At 36.4% G+C, this 20,241-nt stretch overlaps 1 long non-coding RNA gene across 1 annotated transcript in view; it reads left to right on the top strand.

Annotated features, from left to right (window-relative positions):
* Nucleotides 1-6,900: 6,900 nt before the first annotated feature.
* The window catches only part of LOC120588978 (uncharacterized), an 83,185-nt gene continuing 69,844 nt past the window's right edge, over nucleotides 6,901-20,241 (top strand). Inside the window, exon 1 of the long non-coding RNA XR_005649358.1 lies at nucleotides 6,901-7,256. This is a non-coding gene — a long non-coding RNA (uncharacterized LOC120588978). The remainder of the gene's footprint in view (nucleotides 7,257-20,241) is intronic.

Consider the following 20,241-nt stretch of genomic DNA (forward strand, 5'->3'; position numbering starts at 1 on the left):
GTATCCCTGGCATCACCTGGGAGTTTGTTAAAAATGCAGACTCCCAGGTCAGACCCCAGGATTACTAAATCAGAATCTGCAATTTAACAAGATGCCCAGGTGATTCCTATACAAATCGCACTTTGAGAAAGACTTCTGTGATAAGATTGGTTATACAATCCTCAGACCATATTTTAAGGGTTGCATGTTTTCATAACAGCTTTGCAATAGATTCAGTCCAGGTCTATAGAACACAGTTGTTTGAATAGGAAACTATTTAAATTTCCAGGCACAAAGAAGGAAATCTCTTTCTTACTTTGAGCACAATAAGTAATTGCCAATTTTTTGTTTCTATGAGTGTCAAGTAGGTCTTACCTAGTATAGATTGCAGTTCATCTTCTAAATGTTCATGCCCAGTGGGGGTAGCTGATGAAATGATTTGCTGTTGTAGTCTGAGAGAGAGTCTAGCTGTTTTCCTCATGTTCTCGTGGATTTACTATGAACAACATATTAACTAGACCATACTTTGGCAGTGTCGTACTCTAAAACTTTTAATAAAGGAAGTGATGGTGGAGAGAAACCATTTTGTTTCAATTTTGTTTTTTTGTTTTTTTGAGTAAAAGGATATCCTTTGGGTAATTTGATAGGTACTAGTATTTAAGAAAATTACTCAGAGGAAGGAATTTCAAGTCAATGACTTCTTAGGACCTTATAATTTCATGATTCTCCAAATGCAGCATAGTGTAAAGGCCATGATTATTGAACGAGGCAGTCTGTGATTTGCTTTTCTGCTTTTACCCTACAAGTTATGTGACTTCAAGCAAGTTACTTAACATCCCCAAATTTCCATTGCCTTATCTATGAGATGGAGATAATTCTGCTTACCTTGAAGGAGAGGTGTAAGATGTAATGAGATGACATATATAAAGTACCTAGCATAATGCCTACCTGCTGTTTAGCCCTTTATAAATGTTAGATCTCTTCATTTATTGTCATCCTATTTCTCTGAACTGACAAAAGTGTGGAGGAAAAGCCATTTGAGCTGTTTATTTTCTCATTAGTTCATCTTGGAAAGCACAAATATCCAGGGAAAAGAAATTGCATAAATGGAATGAATATTACTTTTTAAACATGATGATATCATATATGCAAACAACAGCGTTAGTATCTTATTAAGCTGGGAGCCTATTATAGTACTATCCTTAAGTTCTGCGTTATGAAGATACCTAATATGTTATCTCATGAAGTTTCAAAAGAGCCCGAGATACATTTACAAAGCATACAACATTTATTTCCAACCCACCGTCTACTTTGAGCCTTCTTTTTCCCGGAGGTGGTGGGGGGACCCACAGACAGTGACCCTTTCTCCAGCAGTACTTCCAACCTCTGCCACTCTGCCATATACACATATTATGCTCCAGATTTAATTTTTTCACATTACCTTTCCTCCATCAAAATTCCTTACTGGCGATACCCCTTGATACTGTTATGAGTTTTAAAGATAATGAGTAATAAAACAAAATAGTTTCTTTTAACAGTGATAAATAAAGCACATCTTTACCTTTACCATGATAGGTATTGTGTATACATTTCAGCAGAGATTTCTGTAAGTGCTATTTCAGCCCTCAATGGAGTGACTTGAATATTTATTCATATTAAGTACAGTGGCAAGAGGTGAGAGAGAGGCTTCAAAGGAGGGGACTAGCAGGGAAGCTTCTAGCTGTCTTTTGATCACACACTATTTATGTGCAGCACTTGGCTATATGACCCAATATTTATTAATGCAATATTTAAATACCTTGGATCTATAATAATTTTTCCTTAAACCAAATTCTTCACAGTACTTGTAGATATGTACTGTTATCAAGTTTTTTTTCTCCATGAAAAATATTATCCTTAATGATTGAAGAGACAGAATCAAATTGTTCAATCTTCTCTTTTTCTTTAGAGTTGTAAAGATGAGATAAATGTTCTAACAGTGACGGTGATTAGAATACACCTATTAGTTTTGTTCACACTTAAAGAAAAATTCTAAGCTAATATTAATCAAAGCTTAAAGCAAATTCTAAAACCATTTCTGAATAGATAAAACCAAACTGAATAGATAAATACTTTTTTCCTCCTACCAAATATATACCGAAGAATGGCTCTGCAGCCAGTTTAGAGTGGCAATATCAGCTTTATTTCAAAAAGGCAACATTACACCTTCAACATTATCGGCCTCATCATTGATCGTGGGAAAAATGGTCTTCTAAGTCTCCATAAGGAGCTGTTAGTGACCTTGATTTTGGAATTGCTCTGGGATGAGGAGTCCTTTTCACTATTTAGAATTTGGACAAAACCAATAATAGAGAGTCAGCCACAATAATAACTCAATCCTGATTATGGGAAAAGTTGAGGGTTTTGAGTTAATAATATTCTCTAAGCAATGACCTTAAATCTTTTAAAAGAGATGTTCCCGTTGACACCACTAGAAGGATTAATTTACCATCTGTATCTGTACAGTCCAGAATCCGTTGTTTGAATGAATGATTCAAGTTCACTTAAGCCATCGTTCTTCCTTTATCATACACCAACATACTATACACCAACTCTCTCTATACTTTTACAGAGCAGCTAGCATACCACTGGCTGGGTCTGATCAGAACATTGCCGATTGTCCAATACTTCAGCGCCGAATCTTTGCATTGAACCTGATGCTTTATTTTGAATAATGCCGACTCCCGCCTCCCCCCACCTCAAAAAAAGCAGTTTTTTAAAATAATGTGAAATAATAAGTATAAATATCTGGTTCATGGAACTATAATTTAAAATAACAACAACAACAATGGTAATATCAATAATAATAATGATGATGACTAACATTTATTGAGAGCTTAAGAAATTCCAGGCACTGAGCTAAGTACTTTACATGAATGATCTTTAGTTCGTGCAAACACCCTATAAGAAGGTACTATGATTATCTGTTTTAACAAGACAGAAAGATTGGTTTATTAGTCCAAAGTGAAGTAGAATAACAATAATGAGTAACATATGTTAAGTACTTATTTAGTGACTGGCACTGTTCTAAGCCATTGGTACATTAACTCATTTATTTCTCACTATAAGATATATTCTATTATCTTTCTCATTTTACAGGTGTCCCTCCCAAAATGCATATGTTCAAACTCTAAAGCCCCATACCATAGAATGCATCTGTGTTTGGAAGCAGGGCCTTTAAGAAGACGATTAAGTTAAAATGAGGCCCTTAGGGTGAGCCCTAAACCAATCTGCCTGATGTCCTTAAAAGAAGAGGAAATTTGAACACATGGGGAGACACAAGGAGTGTATGTGCACACACACAAAAAAGCCCATGTGAGGACGCAGTGAGAAGATGGCCATCTACAGGCCAAGGAGAAAGGTTTCAGAAGATACCAAACATGGTGATACTTTGATCTTGGACTTTCAATTTTCAGAACTGTGGGGAGATTAATTTCCATTATTTTAAGCCAGCCACTCTTTGGCATTTTGTTTTGGCAGCTCTAGCCAACCATTATAACAGGTGACTACACAGTGGCACATAGAGGTTGCATAAGCATAGCTACACAGTTATTATGCAGCAGCTGGGATTCAAACACTAGCAGTCTCATGCCAGAATCTAGTAAAGCCTCTTGTGACAGGTGTGGAAACTGAGGTAGCAAGTGGTTAAGTGCCCCAAATTGCCACCTATACAATGTTAGAGCCAAGATTCAAACCCAGGTCTGTCTGATTTCCTTCTAGTTAAGTTAAAAGAATTTTTGTGATTTCTCAGATAGCCAGTACAGATAAGAGCTTGCATTTCACTTAGTTTCAAATTTCCTATCAATGAGCTTTGAGAAAATGCTAGCTTTGACACATATGTACAGGCTACTAAGATAATTTTCAAGGATAAAAGATAGCGAAATTTTGCAAAAGAGCTCCATAGCCACTTAAGGCATTAGTGTCATAATCTTCATCAGCTTCTAACTGCCCCTGGTAAGCCATACATCATACTATTCTTTATAATATCAATTTAAAAGCAAATTTTGTTTGTCGTGCTGATGTGGAAAACCTCTTAGTGCCTCCATAGCTACCAGATGAAACATTATAATAGTTGCCCTAAATTATAGAGGGTTTCTCAGGAGGCTGACTTTCTATATTTTCGTTAGTGACAAGATTGGAAGTATCACGGTGAAGTGATTATCACTTATACAATGACTTAAGTCGAAGCTGCTGCTTTTCTGACGCAAAGCACTTCTTTAAAATCTCTGACCTCATTTTAGGCCACATGAGGGAAACATCCCACCCATTCAAAGGGTTATGAAAAAAGACACCTTGCAGATGCCAACCTAAGTTCTCCATTTCAAACGTCTTTCCATAATGTTGTATAATAAATTTCTCATGTTTAAATATATGTCCTTTAATGCAATGAGTAATACCGAACGTTACTAAGTCAGCAGCAACATTTTTCCTTGGAGGAATCTGATAATGTTACTTAACATAAATACTACCAAGATTAAGCATTTTGACAAAGCATCATATTATAGACTCTTAATAGTTTGCTTTATAGCTCATCTAACATTTGAACATTTTAGCTTACACAGAGCAGCTTTTAAAGGAGTAGAGTTAAAGCTATTTAAAAAATGAATAAGGTGAACTAAACTACATTTACTTATTACTTTATATCTTATCTTTCTTAAGTACCTTTTTGTATGCTAATTTATTTAATATTAATATCATACAAGTTATCATATATTAATTGTGTGTCTGACATTGTGCGAAGCATTAGTATATATTTCATTTCATGTAATTCTTATAGCAATCCTATGTATTAGAGAGTATTATTATCTCAGTTTTGAAGATGAAAGAAAAAGCAGTACAATCAGAGCTTACGTGTGAAGGAACCAGGCTTGAACTTGGTCCTAATTCCAGGAGACATGTGTTTAATTCACAATCGTTGAATAGACATTATCTCTGTCGACTCATTTATCTTCCCATTCACCCATTCATATATTCCACAACCATTTATTAAGTACCATTCGCATGCCAAGCACCATGTTAAAAGCTGATGAGAGGGAAATTCATAAACATGATTTCCACCTTAAAGGAGAGCACCAACTACAGAGGAGACGCATGAAATGATGATGATTGCAGTACATATGATGTGATACCACTGTGCTTATAGATTAACAACAATCGTTTTCAACAGTATTTTCTACAGAATATTTATTTCACAATATGCACAAAAAGTGTGAGAAACTGCTTGCCACTAGGAGACTTATATTTCACATTCACCTATTATGGGCTCGCATGAAAAACAAAACCATTTAGATGACTCCCTAACTTACTTGTCCCACATTTTCTGTAAATCCCATTAATATTCTCATGGAACAATCTCAGAAAACCCCAGTTAGGAAAACCTATTGTTATGTAATGCTTAACACTGTCACTATTGCCAAGATATTGTTTGAAAACAAAATGCTTTATATCATTAACCTGGAGGATATTATGCATTTCCTAAATGTTAAATTTATAATCTCTGAAATTTCAGATAGAGTCAAACTCTCTGCAGATAGAGTCAATTTGAGACGTTAGTTAAAATGTTAGTCGTTTAGTTGAAGTGGCATTACTCTGGCCAGTTTCTAGCCTATGAAATGGATTCACCTATTCCCTTGAGTCTACACTTCACCTCACCCTCTATTCCGCCCCCCTCCCCATTTGACTCACTGTTGTCTCTAGACCAGGAGGAGGACAGGAAAATAAAGAGGAGGGAAAATACAAATGTTTTGCATTGTTTGTTTGTTTGTTTCCAATTATGTGCTAATCCATGTAAATATTTTGAAGGGGGTATTTAGTTCCTGTTATCTAAAATGCAATTAGCCTATTATCTGCAAAATAGTTGTATCATTTTTTTACAGCTTTGACTAGTGGGTGACTTTCACTGAGTTTTGTAGAGAAATTTTAAAAAGACCTTAAAAATCAATATGAAAATAAGAGATTAGGACATGAATATGCAAAGGCTTGGACAGAATATGGTCCAGGAAGCTGATGCTCCCAATAGAGCTGAGGATCTGATACTACAGAAAAGTTTGCAGTAGAGAGTATAGTGATGCCATAAAACAGACTAAGAAGTTAGGAATCCACGTTTTTCAGAATGAAGGCATCAACTATATATCTACATTTACTAAGCTATTACTACATGCCAAATAATGTGGTAAATTATATTTTTAGTAATTAAATCCTCTCCGAATCTGAACACTATAACATAGAATCTTCTCTTTACAGATGAGGAAAGTAAATTTTCATGGTATATTAGATTAACAAAAAATTTAAAAATAAATATTAATATGTTTCAGTTTCTATGCTGGATGAGTGGGTTATAAAAATAAAAAGAATATTCCCACTGTCATAATTTTTAAATCTAGTTGTGACAATGGACCCATAACCATAATTTCAAAACAATATGCTAAGTGAGTGTCATAAGAAGAACATATTATAGGAACAAGAATATCAATGAAGCTGTTCTTCTTTACCTTTAAATGAGGGCTTCATGAAACCTCTTCAGACCCAATTGCTTCTTTTCACTAAAAAAAAAATCCGTCTGTTTCCTGTCTTTCTGCCTACTTATGTACTTATTGAAGTAGAGCGATATTTCTCTTTTCTATTCTGACATGTAACATAAAGGATAAATAAGAGGAACACACTTTATAGCATAATAAGTATTCCAGTATAAAAATGCTCAGAAGGAACTATATTACGAGTCAAAACTTTCACTTCCATTTTCTATAATTACCCAGGAAAGTGGTGTCTGTGTATGGAGCTACTTAAAGAGAATCATGCTCTAATACAGCAGAAATTGAAATTAAACTCTACATTTGTCATTGAAAAATAATTGAACAAAGGCGTATCAGAGGTATTCTTTTTATGTGTTAGCCGTTGAAAAGACAGTCCAAGATTAATCTGGTCACCTGAGAAGGGCTCTCAGAATATTTGTTTTTGGTCATCACTAGAGCATAGTCTGTGGTTTTGCTTTCCGTGGTCAACTGCTGTTTGAAAATATTCATTTTCCCCAACCATCCAGGTCATCTGCTCCTGACCTTCAGTCATTGACCTTCTCATGGCTAGATGATCCAAGATTATCTGAAGCAGATGATCTTCCTTCTGATCTATTGTCAGAGGTCAATAGTAGCCTAAGGCTAAGTCACAAAGCCTATGTCATTCACCTCACTTCATCTCATCATGTAGGCATTTTATCATCTCACCTCATCACGAGAAGAAAGGTAAGTACAGTGCAAGATGTTATGAAAGCAAGAGAATGAGAGAGAACATATTCACATAACTTTTTTTTACAGGATATTGTTATATAATTGTTCTATTTTGTTATTAGTTATCATTGTTGATTTATTATTGTACCTAACTTAGAAATTAAACTTTATCATAACTATGTATGTATACGAAAAAAATACAGTCTATATAGGGTTTGGTGCTACCTGTGGTTTCAGGCATCCAAGATTGGGGGTCTCAAAACGCAACTCCCACGGATAAGGAGAGACTACTATGTAGCTGAAGAGGGTATTAGAAAGCTGCTCTTCACTGTTGATGTGGTGAGCTTCTGATTTCCCAACCTGATGACCTCAATGGTAATTCTTGCTCAGCTGAAGTTTGTACTTCCTGCTGAACTATAGGTCTCCTTTTTGGGTACCACCCACATCAGTGTGGTAAGCAGTAGAGACCCTCGATAGCAGGTTCCCCATGAGTCCTGCACCAGGAGCTTTCTTAATGTTACCTGTCTGACCTTTGATTCCCAAACTTCAAAAAGTGTATAAACCTCTAATTCCTTGATTTAAACCTCCTACAATTCTAAGCACTTAAAGGGCTTTCATTCTCTTGACCAAACTATGGCTGACCTACGTTATAAGGGACAGTTAAGATATTCTTGGGCTAGATTAATGTCTGGGGGAATCAAGGAAAGCTTCAGGGAGAAGGCGATATGTGACTTGTGTAAAGAAAGTCAAATAGACAATAATCAAGGGGAAAAATAAATTATGTGGGGGTAGTGAGGAAGGTGATTATCATCATATAACAGAGCAAACTCTCTCAAGATTCTTATTAAGGCACCAATCCCACTAATGAGGTTTCCACACCCTCATGACCTCATCAAATCCTAATTACTTCCCTAAGGTGCCACCTCCTAAGACCATCACATTGGCGAGTAGAGTTTCAGCATGTGGATTTGGGGGGAGACACAAACATTCAGTCCATAACACCTATCAATGTTTTAGTGATTAAAAATAAAACACACTTGAAAGAAATCATCACAAAAATGTTGCAACTAGCCATCCTCAAGTGATTGTTACAAACTTTCAGAAGGGTGGATTGATAATTAGTAAATCTTCATTTTAAAATAGTAGAAAGAGAAAAAGAAGAAAATGTGTCACGTGTTTTAAAATGATGATGAGCAATGCGTTCATAGAATGTGGCTGAGTTAGATTTCGATGGATCTACATGAGACATGCTCTCATGCAATGACTCAAAATATTGAGAAATGGTAATAATAACAATAGCTAATCTTTATCTCAGACCTTATATAGCCTTGGAGTCTTTTGATCCATTATTTAGGTTAAATAAGCTTTAGTAAATTCCCTTTACTAGGAAAATAGTAAACATAACAAAATTTTTACATAACCATATTTTAATAATACTTATAATCGCATGTTTATTTTTATATATTATAGCCTACTTTTATATCTATTAATTAATTATCCATAGTACTAACTTCATTTGAATTCATTTTCTTTAATCATACCCAAAACAACAGTCATAAATTTTTTGGTACCTACTCTATATTTGACACACATTTTATCACTTTCGCACAGACCCCCTTGCCGCCCCCCTCCCACCCACTTATACACAATGAAGTAATTGCTCTTTTCCGTATCATATACAAATAGAGAAACAAAAGCTGAGAGACAATGGTCTAAATATATACCGTTAATACTCTCCAGAGCTATTGCTTAGATGCAAGTCCTTTTCTAAACCCTGTTGCCTTCACACTGTGTTGTACCAGAAAGCTGGTAGAATAGAAGAGACCATTATCTATTGTATTTTGTAATCAATGTTAAAGTGGGAATGCAAATATTTACTTTCTGTTCTAAGCTTAAAGTCTAAGAAACCTCTAGTACTTTGCTGTGGAACTAATTATTAGTAAATTGTTTAATCTCTCCTCTTTGACCAGGTACCGCATTCACAAAATAAGGGATTGTTTAATTGATTACTCATTTGTTTCTAATGGCTTGTAAGAGCTTCTACAGTGATCTAATGCTATTCTCCTAGGAGACTTCCACAGCGTTTTCACAATGTTTTATTCAGCAGGAGAAAGCATCTGACTGCTGGAACATTGTCTTTGTCAGTAACTTGCCACTTAGATAAACTATTGATTTCTTTTCTTCCTGTCCAGTCAACAGGCATCCTTAAGACAATGAATTCTATAGGCAAGTTCTTGCTCCATTGTTAGTTTTTATATGAAGACTCCAATGCTCTTGTTGACAGGCAACCTTCTCTGTTCTCTTCTTACCTGTAAAAGTTGATGCAATAAGAGAGAGGGATATCAACTCGCTAGGGAGTTCACATCAGAAGCCTGATGCAGAATATATTTATGTTAGAGGCAAATATAGCATGTTAAAATGAAATGTAAGTTGTGTCCAGCAGATTTATTTCCTACTAAAACATTAGGAATGGACTTTAGCGGGTATAGGGGAGACTGGAACAAAGTGTATGACAGAAAGTCAGGATACATGGAGATTCATGAGCCATATTAAGGAGTTGGGGCTTTATTAGTTTTATTCTAGATAAAATAAGAAACTACTGAAGGCTTTCAATCAGAAGGGCACCAAAACTGATTTATGTACCAGATCAGTGCCTCTCAAACTCATTGCACATGTAAATTCCCTGAGGACTTTTTAAAAATGCAGATGGGGGTTCAGCAGGTCTGGGTGGGGACTGATATTCTGCATTTCTAACGGGCTCCCAGTTGATGCTGATGCTACTGATTCAGAGTCAGTCTTTAGAATAATAAGGTCTTAGAGAATCATCAGATATTATTGGAGAATGAATTTCAGAGACACAAAGAAGAAGAACAGTTCAGAGGTTCTTCTTACATTTTCGGTGAGAGATTATGGTGACTGGGACAATTTTTTTTGGTGGTAGAGATGGAGAAAGTAGTTGCTTTCAGAAAATGTCATGCAGATAGACTCAGCATAAATTTGCTGATGACTGGATATAGAGAGTCGGGGAAGGGAAAATGATAAATCAATGAAAACTGTAGAATTTTGGCTTGAATGGCTATGTGAATGGTGATGCTGTTTGCTAAAATAGGGAAAAGAGGGGAGCAGAGCGGGACTAGGATTATGTCGATCTTGTCCCTACCCCCATCCTGCATTTAGCATAAGATTTAGGCGGAAATTGTTTTTTAATTATATTTACCACTTATCATAAATGTTAGAGATACAAAAAGTTGTCTATTCCTTGATTATATCATCAAGAAATGGACCACTTTATAAGTAATGATGCTAATAAATAAGAAACTTATTGGAAGTTGAGTGTCTCAGATCCACTCTGAATTCTTCATGCACATAAAAAAAAAAATGGTAATTTAGTCACATGCTCAAGAGAAAAATGTATTATGGCAGAAGCTACTGAAAAGTCATATAGCAATGTCAGTTTAGCTCCAGATGGTTAAATCAGGGTATTTATTTTGAGCTGTAAGCTTCATACAATTAAAGAGTAGAAAAAAAGTTGTTTACATATAAAAACAACCAGCACAAAAAGGATTTTTATTGCCTATGTGTTGTAAGAGAGGTTGGCTCCCCCTTTGCTTTGTCAAATGTGATTAATGAGAAGGGAAACTTCTCCCCCAACTTAAAAACTGTTATATTACAAGGGAGTACTATAATATATCTAGGCAATTAGAAGCCAGCAGGTTTGTAGCTTCAGTGGTCAGGGGCCTAGAGTTCACTCCCTGAGGTGTGTTAAAGGCGTATTAACTAACTCTGCCTTGAGAGGCTCTCTGTTTGAAGGCGCTGATTTTTACTTCACAAGTGATGCTGTTTGAAATGAGAAATATTCCTGAGCTTGCACAGAAATCTGTGAGTCTGATCAAGGGCTAGACAGAAAGTCTGCTTATAGTGATGGCCACAGTAATTTGTTTGGTTTCAGACCTTGACTAACAGAAAGAGATGAGTTGACAGAGAAACTGCATCTCATGCCTCGTACAGTAAAATCATTCTAATTGGTAGCAAAACTCTGTAGTTAAGTGATCATCCCAATTACCTGGAGCTGGTGTGGTGGGAGGACATTTGATTTACAGAGAGTTATGGTTTAAAAGTATCAGTTCACACCAGTAATTGGAGTATGATTATAGGCCAAATTGTAAGTAACAAGAACATTTTGGAGAAAGGAATAAAGAGTGGAAGAGATACAGAAGTGTCTGTGGAGTGAGAGTGGAGGAAACAGTTCATCTGTTGAACTGTTTATAAAGAGCACTTGAAGAACTACAGAAAGAAAATAAAAATGTCTCCTTTTTCTTAGCTGAATGTAAAACATAATAGGTTGGCAATTCACAGGTAGACCTTTCCTTGGGAGATATACAAGCCAATTAGAAATAATAAAAACCTCTAGGTTTTGTAAAATGTTTTAAAGTTTGCAAAGCGAAAGCAATTCTTCTTGGTAGCTAGTCATTTTCTCGGCTCAGAAGAACTGTGACTTTTACTCTGGTGTACTATAAGGTGGCTTCCTCCTCCCCTGGGCTTTTCCCTCTATTATCTTGGCACTCCTTGTTAGGTCCTCAAACAACTTCGAATGAATGAGTAAATAAATTAATGAGTGAGTGAAAGCATTTGAAACTCACCATCTCATTGGACCACATGACAAAGATTTTCAGCTTATCATTTAAAGAGAAGAAAAATCAAAGCAACTGTTCAGATTAGAAATGTTAGGATGTATGGTTTCAGTGACTAGTGATTTTCTGTTGCGGATCTAGGACTAGAGCACAATTGTTTTGATTCTAAATCTGTTCTTCTTTGCATTTTACTCTTGGGTTTTCTGGGATGCCAATTAAATAGGCATCTTCAGTACACAGGCAGAAGATGACTAAACCAATTGCTGGATTATTTTAAATGGGCTTGAATACTACGTTCTCTTTCCTAGGAATATGTTCTGCTTCCTCAAAATTCTGTACTCTACCAACTTCCCAGGTTATTCAGTGATTCTGTGGCATCTGTCTTAGAAGATACCAATAACCAGGGATGGCAGTTTGGGTATTTTAGATGACCGTAAAGCAAAAGTAAAAAAAAAGGAATTTATAGAGAATATGTAGTGTGACCCAGGATCTTTACATGTGCTATCTGTGTTGTATCTCTTACTTATCTTTACGTGAAACACAGAGTAAAAATCCCTCACAATCTCACCACTATTTGAAATACTTATAAAATATAAAATAAAAGCTTCTGCCTAAGGTCCCTTCAATCCCACCTCACTCCTATTTTCAGTCTAGATTCTTCCAGACTTTTTCGAGTGTCTTTCAGATAGAACGCACTCCGTTAATCTGTCTCTGTATCCTTATATTCTCATCTGAAACAAAATGGGAGAGTGTTACACGTATTCATCAACAACTTGCTGTCTTTATTTTTTCCTTCCTCTTAATTATACATCATTCACATCCAAATGAATTTAATCTTTAATACAGCCTTGGAGAGAAAGTGTAGTTATATTCATTTACCCAGATGAGGACATCGACTATCAGAACTTCTGAAAATTCTGCCCAAGGCCACAAAGTAAATAGTAGAGTCAGGATGTAGACCCAACTCTCCTATATTCCACAGCTCATAGTCTTGTCACTGAAACAGAGAGTCTCCCTTCGAGAAGAGGAAACAAGCTCGTCCACTCTCTCCACTGACTTATGCACAGTCTGCTGATTAATGTCAGATGTACCAAATCTGCCTACTGTTTAGATCTACCCCACCAAACTTTTAGGGCTTCCCTAAATTCCACCTGCTACGGAGCTCACTCCCAAAGCAAGAACTGTGAACATTTAGAGAAGCATAGCTGGCAGACGCAGCTGCAGAAATAGTTGGGACTGGTACCATCTCCAAGGCTGACGGCAGCCACGTGATGCTGAGGAGATGTCTGTGGCTCTTGAGCCAATTTTCTGTTCCCTGTTGCTGGCATCAGGATGATTCCAGACCTGGCCATGTGCGTCCAAGCATTGTTCATTGGTGCTGGGTTAACATGGTGGCATTAACATCCAAAGCACACCGTATGCTTTGCTTTGGTGTAGAATCCTGCATGCTAGCATTGGACTTTTTGAGTTGACTCTTTCTGTCATTATTCTAAAGGCAAGAAGATGGACTCTAATCTCGGACTTGCCACCTAATTAGCATGCAAGCCCAGTTTTTAGTAACTAGCTCTCAGCTTGGCACACAGACCCTGCTCAACTAATTTTGACTGAAAGGCTGAATGAATACGTGATTGGGTTGTACCCCTGGATCCTAGGTTTTTGTGTTCACAGTGGCTAAGATTAGAACTTTAAGGTATTCCAGTCAAAACTACTCAATTAAAACTCCCCCATCATAAAAGACAGAACTTTCAACTTTAAGAAACTTGGGGTCCTTGTCCTAGATCTATTTATAGCTATGTGACTATAGATGAGTAAATTAATCTATGTCGCAGACTTTTCATCTTCAAAAAACAGGAGGAGGTACTAATGTAAATGCTCTATTTCTGACTTCTTGTGTATAATGAATGAGAATAAATGTCAGTGTGGTTTTTTAACACCATGTAAAATAAAACAAAATCTTGTTATATAGAATTTTTTTTAATCTAATAATTAGAAACTACACTGACAGACAGTCATAGTCTTTGTTTTTAAGATGTTTAAAAACATAATTATGGTAGAAGGGTAGATGTGAAAACATATAATATCACTAATGTGTGAGAAGCCCAGGTGAGCTTGAAGGAGCACTGGAAATTAAATTAGATTCATCAAGGAAGCGTTCCGAAAGCAGATGGAGTTGAAGATCACAATGCTGTTCAGACAGCCTAAAAGCTAACTCATTTCTGAAAGCCTTTTCCAGTTTGCGCAAATGTCGAAATTAATTTCTCTTAGAAATAACACTGTGGTGGACTCTGAAAACTACATGGACTATGTCCCCTAAATCTTTCCTTACACTAATTCTTTAAATGAAACTGACCTGCCTGTGCATCACAGGACAATGGAAAAGGGAGTCAATCATGAGTTATCGCCGGTTTAGCCCATCTCTTCCCCCCATGCCTTGCTCTCTGTTCCCAGTTCACCATTCTGGTGTCTTTGGTTTCAGTCACCTGTTTTTGACTTCTTTGTTTTTGACTTCTTTGTCTTGGAACTTTTCTCTGCCTCAGTAACTTTCCGAATCTCATCTAACCCAGCTGGACTCTCATCTTCCCGTGTGTTGAGTTTTAGCTTCCTTGAAACTCCAGTTAAGTACATTTTGTTGCAAGCCTTGACCTTACAAGAATCACAGCAGAAAGGGTAACCACACCTTCTGCCTCTCACACAGACCCTAGGTCTGTCTCCCCATTACAAGGGGAGAGAGTAAAGGTTTCTGCTGAGTGATTAGAGTTGGGGAATGGAGATGCGAAAGTTTAATAGCTGTGTTCATATACACCATCTCTAATGATTCCTATCTTTTCTACCTCCATTTGTTTTTTTCTTCAACTGCTAGGTTCCTAGGTGAATAATTCAGACTTTACTTGTTTATTTATACAAGCTGATCTGAAGTAACTTACACATAAACACAGAAGCAGTAAGATTAGAAAACTTAAAAAAAAAAAGAAATGATGAAAATGCAAGTGATCAAAAAAAAGGAAGGAAAAGGAAAAAGGATTTGGAAAACTAAGGCTGTAAGGAGTTACAACAAGTTGAATCCATCATTTATATCCTTTCCTGGCTTCTAAAGAAAAGAAGACTCTTGGTGTGTCATGAAGTTCTCTTTCTTTATTAGTAAGAAACAGAAACTTCATAAATTAGAAATAGGCTATATCTTGCTTTGGGTTCTGAAGGGAAATAAAATTCCTAATAGAGTTTTACATAAGGAATTTCGAACAAAAGCAATGAATATTTTCAATAGATGTATCCCTCCTTCCCCTCAAAATAAAAAAATTTTTCTATATTCCACATATGACTATTTCTTATACTGAAACTATGTATATTTGAGAAAATGCATTGCATCTTGTTCTATTAAGGTAATTTTATACGTCCCAGAGAGGGGAGATTTACCATGCAAATGACCTAAATTTCAGAGCCCCTCATGGACCTGGGCCCCTTTTAAGTCTCTGTACAAATTTGTGTTTTCAATTTGCTTTCTTTGTCTAAAGGAGGGTGCCCTTAATTGCATAAGTTTGTCATCCCCCCAAACCTCTATCTACTCCAAATCAAATCTCATGTAATCTAGGTGATCTCTTTCATCTAAGGTAGTTGTTGAAGAAGGGTGACTAGACTAATAGACACATTTTACTGACTAGCCTTCCCAAATATCAGTTATCTTTTCTCAGCTGTTAACATTATCAACTAAATAGCAAAGTTCTCATACCAATATTCAAAAAAAAAGCTATTCATTATTGTTGATTGAAAATATCCACAAACCCTAGATAATATGGTTTTATTCAAACTATTTATTAAACACTCACAATAGATTTGTCACTGTGATAAATGCAGTAAGTACTAAAATCAGGGTAGGGTATCGTCCCTACTTTTAAAGAACTAGTCTAATAGGAAATAAATAGGTATTACCATATAACATCATGAGTACTACAATTGTAGTGTATACAGTCAGTAATGAGAGAATTAAAGACACAATTATGCGAATTATGCTTAAGTTCTCTGGGAGAGTTAGAAAAGAATTTATCTAATAATAGAATAACAAATGTAATATTCTGTTATGAAAAGTGATGATTATCTCAAATTTCCTAGTCATTTTGGGTATATTTATTAAATAAGTACTTTGATAGTGATTGTTCAGTGGTATAAAGATGAAGTAGGGAATCAGAAGAGAGTAGGAGTGAATTTAGATATATGTGGACCATTAGGGAAGACAAAGGGCCTTGACAGGATAGGGAAAAGGGAAGTAACATTGGGATGGGGGTGCTAACTCTGCCAGCTCAGAGAATCACGAGTGGTCCTGCAGTGTCATGCGTGGATACTGATTCACAAACTAAGAGGGTCATTTGAGTTCAGTGTTTTCAAGCAAACGAGGTTACTGCCAAGGTTTTTCTATGTAAAGTATCAAACTTATATTGCATCTCCAGAGCTATGACTATATAGGGAGTCGATATATCCGTTGAATTTTGTGTGTGTGTGTGTTGCTTGGGTATTCTGTTTTATTGCCTGTAAATATGGAACTCATACATGCTTTTATACCACATGGACTCACTGACTTTAATCTCATGGTGGGCTCTCTACAGAGTCCTTCAATGCTGGTGTTGTCTCTGACAATACAAGAAGCCCAGTGTTGACAGAGACACAAGAGCAGTCCGAAAAAAAAAAAAAAAAAAAAAAAAACCTCTCTTCCTTTGTATCTGCATATGCATGTTGGAAAACCTTCTTGCGTCCTAAGTGCCAGTCCCTTGAAGACGAGGCTCTGAAGTATTTCTGCTGCTGTTATTATGTCCTGGTTGCTCCAGAATGGTTCACGCTCTGCCCTGACTCCTGCCACTGCCAAGCCCTGGTATCACAGCTAAAACCTGCACATCAGAGCATTGTCACTGCTCATCCCATCTGCACTCACCAGATTGCAAACATGTAAGAGTCACCAATTACGTCCTAGCTGAACTTTATCCTATCGATGTTCTCACTGCCATTAGTTGAGATAATTGTCTTACTACCGAAGCGCCTCAAGGAAAAAGATAAGATGACAACTTTCTTAGGTTATATTCTATTAAGAGTGGTTCATTCCAGAATGCTCTTTAGCATCACATTTCTTAATATTTGCTAGGCAGTCAGTTTCTCCCAGGGCATCTACATGGTTGCAGCAGGAGAGGGCCCAGCATCTGCTTCCTTCTCAATGCAGCCCTTTCAAATCATCTTTCTCCACAACCACTTAACTCAGTGCAGGGCCCAGCCTGCTAGCCCTGACTTTTTCCAGGCATGTGGTAATATTTATCGCAGAAGCCTTGTTTTCTCCCAGACATGTGGTAATATTTATCTCAGAAGCCTGCCTCGCATATGAATCTTGGTTAGAAAAACCTGAGTCTTTCAGAAAGACTTGCTGGCAGAACAGATAAGAATTTGTATCCTTTCTTTTACTTGATTTCCCCATGACATTTACCACCCCCTCTTTCTCAGTAACCTTCAAGCTTTGCATATCAATAATTCATCTTGCCGAAGAAAAAAAGTGCTATCTCACCACACAGCACATAGACCCACATGTGCACTGGTTTATAATCTGAGAAAGACACAGACATAAACCTCGAGAAGACTGTGGTCTCATGAGGAAAACAAAATACGAATAAATATTTATAAAACATCGTGATGCAGTATAGAAATCTGGCTCATAATCAAATAATACTTTTTAAGGCCTGTGGAAATAATACTTCTTGAAACAAATACAGCAAAACACAAGCTTTGATTACCTTTATCTGTGTTGGAACAATACAAATAGATCCAGGAGAAAAAGCACAGCGCATGGAGTCTTTCAAATTGGATCTGGAAATAATTTGCACCCCCTACTTCCAATATTTGCAGATATTTCCAAATTGAAATGATTTCACCTTCACAAATATGAAAGCCATCACAGGTATTCCTATCTCAGCAACTTTTGCTGGGAAATTGCCTAGACCTGAATAATATTAGATCCTGTATTTCCCTTTATAAGAAAGAAAATATGACTCAATAAAAACCTTTCCCGAAGAACTGAATTATCGTACTTCAATGACAATCTGTTATTTTGCTGTTTTCTAAATGAGTTGATTAAAATTCAAGGGATCCTAAATTCACCTCCTTCCTCCCCCCGCCCAGTGGTGCTCTCCTGTATTTACCATGCAATTTGTGAGTGACCTGACCTGAAAGAAAAAAAAAAAAATGTTTGGCTTGAACCCCACTTATGGCCTTTGAATGATTGATAGGCATAAAATAAGCCACTTAGAAATGACTCGAAATGTTAAACATTTTAGGATTTATTTTTCAGCCTTCAATGATCAGTGTTCAAATTTTCCAATATATTTCTAAAATAAAACAGAATATATATATATATACACTACCTTGGTTAAACATTTTTTTGAAACATAATTAAATTAGTTAAACTTAAATAAAATAGACAAGGAAGAGGAGGAGGGAGTGGTAGAGAAAAAGAAGACCCTCAATTCTCACATTGTAGGAGAGAAGGTTATGGCATGGAGAGGTGACTTTCTCACTGTCAGCGAGCAAGCAGCAGCAGGAGTTAGGTCCATTTGAACCAAGTTATTTCTATTTCCAGATTTATTCTCTTTAGTTAAGAATCATCGGGGTAGCAGTTTCTATATCCAAATACTCTTCCAAGCACTTTACAAATGTTAAGTCATTCACTCCTAATAACAATCCTATGAGGTTGTGCAATCATAATCCTCATTTTGCAAGTGAGGACAATGAGGAACAGAGCTTCTCTATGTAGCAAAGCTGGGATTCAAACCTTTGCAGCCTGATTGTAGTACCAGGCTCTTACCCACTGTGCTGCATTGTCTCCTCCCACGATATTGGAGGTTTTTCATCATATCTATATTCTAGAATCACAGGAAGTATTTTTTAAATCTCTGGCCTAAATTTAAATCAATGAGGTGAGAATCTATGCAGGTTAAGCTAGGGCGTGGATATATTTTCAAAGCTCCTTAGTGGATTCCCATATGCAACCAGGTTTGAGAACCTCTGGGCTCCAGTAAGAATACAGTGGTCAAGAGCAGGGACTGTGTATCAGATGATCCTGAGTTCAAATCTTAGTCCTTTCACCTACTAGGAGTGTGAGTATGAGAAAGTCATCTTACTTGCTGTGTCTGTTAACTGGGGAAAATGGTGATAATACATCATAGCTACTTGTTGAATTTCGTATGGGGTTAATATTGAACTCTTTCACACATTTACTGGCAGGTGATAAACATTTAATAGACGTTAGATAAAAGGAAACTCTTGCATCCTTGCCCCAGGGAAATTCACAGATTGGGAGAAGATTTGGGCTGCAATAATTTAATGGGGTAAGTTAGGTTGATGATCTAGACTCTGCTTCTTCTCTCATACTGTTTTGTTACATGGCTTTTAGGGTGTCCAAAGTCATTCCTAAAGTGCTTTTTTTTTAATATAAGATCCATGAATATCGCTTCAAAATTCTCACACATTTCAACTATTACTTTTATTTCGAAGATAATTTTTATTCAAATATCTGTTTAAAAAATCGAGTATAGTTAGTATGTGCCAAGCACTGGTTATGCAGTTAACACACATTATTATCCAATTAAACGTTCATATCGTCACTATGAATTATATTTTTCAAATTCAAATTTTAGCATCCAGGAAATTGAGACACATAGGCAATTTGTTTTCTGTTATCAGATACCAGTTTTCTCTCCTCTTCTGCTTTGTCCCCAACCACTGTAATACATTGTAGGTTTTTCTTACAACAGAATCTTAGTTCTGTTACCAATGTCTGGATTAGGTAACATTTGCCACTGTAATGCTACATGACCAAAAAATCAAAATAAAACAGTAATATATAATAATCACTATTTTTTTTCTTAAATTTATGGGGGTAACATTGGTTAATAAAATTATATAGGTTTCAAGTGTACAGTTTAATAAATATATCATATGTATATTGCATTGTGTGTTCACCACCCAAAGTTATATCTCCTCCAATCGCCATATGTTTGAGCCCCTTTACCCTTGTCTACCTCCCTCCACACCCCTTTTCCCTCTGACAACCTTTTCCCTCTGATAACCACTAAACTGTTGTCTGTGTCTATGAGTTTTGTTTGTCTTGTTCGTTTGTTGCCCTTAGTTTTATATTCCTGCTGGTGGGAATGTAAATTGGTACAGCCACTATAACAAACAGTACAAAATTTCCTCAAAAAATTAAGAATAGAATTACCATATGACCCAGCAATCCATCTGGGTATCTACCCCAAAATTTGAAATTCTTTCATTGAGAATTTAGGAGTGACAATTTTGAAAGGCTGTGGAAAATGACAAAATGAATCCTTATGGCCTTTTTA

This window comes from Pteropus medius, unplaced genomic scaffold, assembly GCF_902729225.1.
Source record: "Pteropus medius unplaced genomic scaffold, Ma_sr-lr_union100, whole genome shotgun sequence".
Lineage (NCBI taxonomy): Eukaryota > Metazoa > Chordata > Mammalia > Chiroptera > Pteropodidae > Pteropus > Pteropus medius.